General features: G+C 38.0%; 1 protein-coding gene across 1 annotated transcript in view; it reads left to right on the forward strand.

Moving 5' to 3' along the window:
* LOC139959926 (uncharacterized) overlaps positions 1–4704 on the forward strand; it is a 44314-nt gene extending 39610 nt beyond the window's left edge. The window contains exon 2 of the mRNA XM_071957876.1: positions 177–4704. The gene's annotated coding sequence lies outside the window, so the exon portion shown is untranslated. The remainder of the gene's footprint in view (positions 1–176) is intronic.
* The last annotated feature ends 1439 nt before the right edge of the window (positions 4705–6143 follow it).

The following is a 6143-nucleotide window of genomic DNA, read 5'->3' on the forward strand; positions in this document are numbered from 1 at the left end:
CTTTTAGGTTAATATATGGATCCAGCTGAAAGATCCATCAATGCTGTGGAGTACATCTCTAGTTAAACACAGTGACTGACCAGGAACACACTCCTTCCCCCACCGTCCCCCCCCCACATCCCCCTCCCTTCTGTCCTACACCTATGAACTTCATTTCAATTTTTCTTGTCTTTCAGGTGCTCGGGTCCTCCTGTCCAGCAAAGTACTTTGCTTCTCAAAGACGATTCTGAATCTGCGGCTTTTGACAGAATTGCTCTGCGTTTTGATTATTCAAAGACATATCTAGAAGACGATCCAGCAAAATACATAAATTTTAAAGAAAAATGAAGCAAATGGACACTCATAATTTGGCCTACTTGAAAATAAGAAAAGTAGAAATACGAAAACCTCGTTGGAACCAACTCTACCATCATGGTCTGACACAATGGGCGGTGGGATGGGTCATAAATTGCCTCCGGGATACAGTGATCCACCCCGCTGTTCTGGGGACTCGAATCAAGCGACGCACTTGGCGCATCGGATGAAACCAGCACCTTTCGCCACCGACAGTACATCGACGCATTGGGTTCCTCAAACTGGTGGCGCTCTTCGACCACTAATCTGGTAGGCTTATCCGGCTTTGCCGTACACCGTTATGCATAGCAGCATCGTGCAGATGGTAACCAGATGCTTAAGTACTTAACTTGCGTTTTCATAGCTGAGGAAGTATGATAAGCTATATTTTGTTTACCTTTGAACTAGTTTATTTAGTTCCCTTTGAAAAACATTTGGTGTAAACACACGTCTAACAAACGTGATTGTCACTGCACATGCTTGTATGGGGGGAGAGTAACCCCGTCAATGCCACCACCTTCGCCCGGCCCACCCCCCCCCCCCACTCCTTCAACCCCGCCGACATCAACATAGAGCGTCCGTATATTCTCCAAGTCCTCTTTTTTCTATGTCTAGCATCCATACATATACACACACTGTAGCAAACATAGACAACAAAAATGCCACCTGTATATTGGTTTGCTTCGTTAAAGTTTCCGGTGGATAAGATAAAAACTGGTTGAAGAGATTAACATATTGTCGTATGTCAATGATTGTCTACCCAAGAGGAAATTCTTCTAACGTAACATAGTTTTGAATTTCGGAAATAAATGTTATGCAAAACTGGTTTTAGTTTCTGTGAGACATGTTCTAATAGTCTCATGTTTATCTGGGGAAGATTAGATTTCCGAACATAGAACGTGTCCTGTCGATATTACCGAATGTAAAGGTGTTTTAAAGTTGAAAAACACAAAATACTGCAATATGAAAGCATTGCTGTCTGGCAAAGGCTTTATGATTGAAAACTTAAAAAGGAAGGTGGTACGTCATTGAATAAATGTAACGGTTTCTCTGCACGTATTTGATTCAATTGGTGACATTAACACGGAGTATCTGAATGATTACATTTAAACGTGCAGTTTAATGATAATTCCGCAGTTAAAGAAGATCATGCTTTCCTCTGTAGTTACCATTCTTAACGTTTGGTAAGAAAGAAAGAGAAAGGTTAACTTAGCAAGTATATGGGCATGTATCCGATCCATTACCTTCTCACAACTACATAAATAGTTAACCATGCATGGTAACTCTTAACATGTGACACGCATGCCCCACGCAAAAGCACATAATTTGATATGTGTGTCCAATAGGATATCCCATAATGGATCAAGCTGCTATACTCACAAATTGCCTCTTATAGGTCCCCCCATTTATGGAAGCCACTAAATACTAACCCGCGTAACGGTTCGGTTCATCGGTAAGGATCCTGGGCGAGAATGACCTCACCTGACGTCACAGTCTTGCATAACTACGTAGATGCACATGTTGTACATTTCACGTGTATAGTGCGGGTACGAGCTCGTGTAACACGTACGAAATGCCGGGCCAAGTCCCGCTCGCGATTAAGTAAAAGAGGGGAAAAGAGGAGACAAATACACAAATATCCAAACGTTTCACGGTTTATTCTTGACATTTTAAGTTAACAAATGCATATAAGAAAGCTGCAATAAAGTACTGTTGTATTTATCTTTATATCTCAAGTAGCAGGTCTCACAAGTTATTACACAGAGTTAACTAACCTCCAAGACCTGGTTGTGTACATATATCATTTTAAAAACTGTGAGTACCGTTTAAAACCCATATATCTATCTTCATCTCAAGTAACAGGTCTCACAAGTTATTACATAGAGTCAACTGACCTCCTAGACCTGGTTGTGTACAAATATCAAATTTAAAAGCTGCAAAATTCACTTCAAACGTTTAGATCTATCTTTAATTCAAATAACAGGTCTCACAAGTTATTACATAGAGTCAACTAACCTCCAAGACCTGGTTGTGTACATATATCATCTTCACGTACCGTTTCAAACCGCTATTATATCTATCTTTATCTCTTAACAGGCCTCACAAGTTGTTACATAGAGTCAACTAACCTCCAAGACCTGGTTGTGTACATATATCATTTTAAAAACTTCAAGTACCGTTTCAAACCGCTATTATATCTATCTCTATCTCGTAGCAGGCCTCACAAGTTGTTACATAGAGTCAACTAACCTCCAAGACCTGGTTGTGTACATATATCATTTTAAAAACTTCAAGTACCGTTTCAAACCGCTATTATATCTATCTCTATCTCGTAGCAGGCCTCACAAGTTGTTACATAGAGTCAACTAACCTCCAAGACCTGGTTGTGTACATATATCATTTTAAAAACTACAAGTACCGTTTCAAACCGCTATTATATCTATCTCTATCTCGAGTAGCAGGTCTCACAAGTTATTACATAGAGTCAACTAACTTCCGAGACCTGGGCAAAATAACGTAATTCGGGAACCGAGAGCGCCGAGCACAGTTGCACCCGAAACCGAGTTCCGAGGGCACTCGAAATGGTCCGACCCGCTGTAGGGGTTAGTATTTAGTGGCTTCCCCCATTTTATCCATCTGGATGAAAGAGTGAGGAATTGGTGTCCTCAAGGAAACATAATAGGCCTTAACTGATCGGACAAACCCACAACGATGGGAGCCACAAGTACATTGCGTTAATCACTTGACCACAACGTCCCACAGTGGTAAAGATGAATGACTATTGGTCGTAGTATGAAACAAACACTGCACAACTGGGGGACTTTCTGACTTATTTTAACGGGTGAAAATACTTGTCCAACACATGTCCAATACATGTCCAACTGTTGTACAACACCTCCGCTACAATTATATATCACAATATAGTGAAACTGAACACATCTGGACGAAGATCTGTGCAACGTATACAGTTATTCAAAGCTATATTCCATACATATGACATTGTTCAAGCCATTCCGTAATATATTAAACATAATATGAACATTTGAAACATAATGGAGACTAATTAAGTCATTGATATCTCTCATACCACGTAACTATGTTGGGAACTTTCAAATCGGACGGCCATCCCATTCCATAACCCACTCCCCTCCCAACCCCACCCCCTCCCATCATAAAAAAGAGGCGACACATTTTGGACCAAGATGAATATATCGCGTAACTAGTATATACGACGTGCCCGTATATCTTAGATAGAAGTCTTTCACTTTTTACATTCAACGTCTTACTATTCCTGGCGCTAATATTAATTGACTGAAGTTACATTATCAAATTGCTGTCATTTCGTTTATTCATAAACGGATGCTTATGTACGTTAATGTTAGTGGAATTGGTTATTTCAAGGGTCATTTCGATTTTATAAACTACCGTGCATGTTAATTGCATACGGTCATAGTTCATTTAAATCTATTTGTTTGTTTTGTGCTGATATCTTCATCTTCTATTCTTTCCTTTTTTATTCTTTACGTAATGACATAAGGTATTTTAATTATTCGTCAAATTGACCGAATAGTTAAATTAAAGACGTTACTGATCTATTCTTATATACGGTATCTTACGTTGTTAGAATTTTGTGTGATATGTTTCATATGTGACAATTCGTTTGGTGTTAGCGACTTGGCCTTCGTGATGAAAACCGTTAAATCGTCGTAGCCATACGCCGTCACAAGAGAAAGAATAGCTTCTTAGAACTTAAATCAGAAGCATATTAAGAAGGACTTTTAGATAAACTATAAAACAATCTAACAAGTTAGCATAAAGATACGTTCAATAGCCTCCGGTAAACGGCTCGAAAGTTTCAGGATTCAGGCGACGTCGGTGGTGTAGTGGCGTGTACAAGGTTTCAAATGTGTGGGCAGCCTACCCCCCCCCCCACTCCCTCGACAGATTTAGGTTAGGGCATGCACCTTTATTGGTCGGCCAGAGGCGGAGCCAAGATTTTATCAAAGAGAGATAGAAAGTTCGTCATCAAATGGTGCAATTTGAGGTATATACTAACACCATAAATTAGGTATTTAATTATGCTTTACTAATAAATACTTTTATAAAATCTTTTGTGATGTTCAATGGTGTGACCTGGGGGGGGGGGGGGATAACCGCCTCCACCCCTTTGTTATCGCCTGATATCGTCGTGGAATTGTATAATTTTCCCCCGACTAAAACCTAAAAGTTCCCCCCCCCCGATCGAACGTTTTTCCTGAAGGTGGGGGCCATTCCTCCCCGGTAGCCTCCCTTTTGCGCACGCCAATGTGGTGAAGCGTGACTCATGGAAGTGGTACTCTAGCATCTTCCTAGGTTAGAACATTTAAGTGTCTCTGAGAGTAGTGAATCGAAATAGTTATTAGATAATTGATATTAGATAATTGATATTAGATATTGATAGGCCAGTTTTAGAATTCTTTCACATTTTGTTCAAGGGCATTACTGATATACATTTTAAACCCGAGAGTTGTATCATCTCCTCCTAAGTTTAATATATCTACCCAGCTGTTAAATGTCGTGATCTAGGAAAGTGCGAAACAAATCCAGACCATTTTTAGCTTTTGTGATTAAGTTTCTACTTTTACAAAATAACCTTTGTCATTCATTTCCAATTAAAACAGTGACTAACACAATTTTAATATTAAGATCTTACACATAATATACCAATAGACCAAACAATTTTTCGATTTTTTTCATAATTGTTTTTTTTTTCTTCTGTTTTTTACATATTTTATTTCTGCCTTTTTAGATAGTGTTATATTACCCACGTCTTGTTTTCTGTTTGTATGCTAGCAGACAGACTATAGCTTGGTACGTGTGATCCGCAAGTCTATAAGCAAGGTTGTAATAATTAGCGAAAAAGCAGTTGTGTGCTTAACCAAAGTATAGCCATTTATGCTATCTACCTGACAGTAAATTGTATAACCGTGTGTCTCAGTTTCCTTAAGATTATGTAAAACATCACTTTCTAAAAAAAAAAAAAAAAATTATTATCAGCTATCAAGTTCGTGAAATGCACGTTGTAAATATTTAAAATTACAGGACGTTATGGTAACATTGCCACGAAAGATTTACATTTATATATTTTTCTTTTACTATGGTGCGTTATACTGTAGCAAAAATCTGGTACAGATTGCTTGCCCTTCATGCATGGGAATGCGTCTGTTGATAAGATTATTTCGAAATCGTTGATAAAAAATTGTAGAAAAAATCAGAATGTTATTGCCATCACCATAAATCGGTGCGAAGTGTAAACAACATATCGACTGCGTTATTTTCCTAAATTATCCGTAAACAGTGCTTTCCACATGAAGTTATACTCACTATACTTATCTCCAATAATCAGTTCACAGTTAAAATAACGCCGAATGTTTATTATTCCTTCACAAAGTATTTTCAATTTTCTCATTCATACAAAATTGCTGCATTTTCTGTTTTGTTCTCTTGTCTGTTTTTTCCCTTCATATTTATCAAGTGAATGGTGTACATTTTAATCTGTATACTTTATTTAAAATGTGTATTACTTATAAGACAATCATCTTGTCTTTTTTTCTTGTTCAGTTCATATACACTCCTACTAATCGTTTTGCAGTAAAACTATTTTCAATACTCTTTTCAAAGATAGATTCATAAATAACTTTCGATGCAAAGATGACGATGTAGCCTTTGTTATCAATTTATTCCTCATCGTATCACAGCAAATTGTTCGATTGTGATCCATTTGAGCTTTTAAAGCATACCATCTAGTACAGCTGCAGGCTGTTATCTCA

This window comes from Apostichopus japonicus, chromosome 3, assembly GCF_037975245.1.
Source record: "Apostichopus japonicus isolate 1M-3 chromosome 3, ASM3797524v1, whole genome shotgun sequence".
NCBI classification, from domain to species: Eukaryota; Metazoa; Echinodermata; class Holothuroidea; order Aspidochirotida; family Stichopodidae; genus Apostichopus; species Apostichopus japonicus.